This window comes from Elephantulus edwardii, unplaced genomic scaffold, assembly GCF_000299155.1.
Source record: "Elephantulus edwardii isolate Elephantulus edwardi_28Jun2011 unplaced genomic scaffold, EleEdw1.0 scaffold00005, whole genome shotgun sequence".
Classification (NCBI taxonomy): Eukaryota; Metazoa; Chordata; class Mammalia; order Macroscelidea; family Macroscelididae; genus Elephantulus; species Elephantulus edwardii.
In genome coordinates this window covers 35,556,431-35,556,950 of record NW_006399755.1, presented here as the reverse complement: position 1 = coordinate 35,556,950, position 520 = coordinate 35,556,431, and positions in this window count along the sequence as shown.

The window sequence follows — 520 nt, the reverse complement described above, 5'->3', positions numbered from 1 at the left end:
AACTATATTAAACAAATATGAAAACCTTGAGGAAATAGATAGATACTTAGAAACTCCCAACCTACCTAAACTGACATAGACTGAAATAGAACATCTGAACAGACCCATTACAAAAGAAAAAAATTGAACATGTAATAAAACAATTTCTAATTTTAAAAAAAAAGCCCTGGACCAGATGGTTTTAAAAGTTAATTTTATCAAACATTCAGAGAAGAACTGTTACCAATTCTACATGAAGTATTTCAGAAAATAGAAAAATATTAAATTCTCCCAGACTCATTCTATGAAGCAAACATATCCTTGATACCAAAGCCAGGAAAGGATACAACCAAAATAGAAAACTATAGGCCAATATCTCTCATAGATGCAAAAATCCTGAATAAAATTCTGGCCAATAGAACCCAACAATACATAAAAAATATAATTCACCATGACCAAGTGGGATTCATAGCAGGTGTGCAAGGATGGTTCAACAAAAGGAAAACAACCAGTGTAATTCATCACATTAACAAAGCAAAGT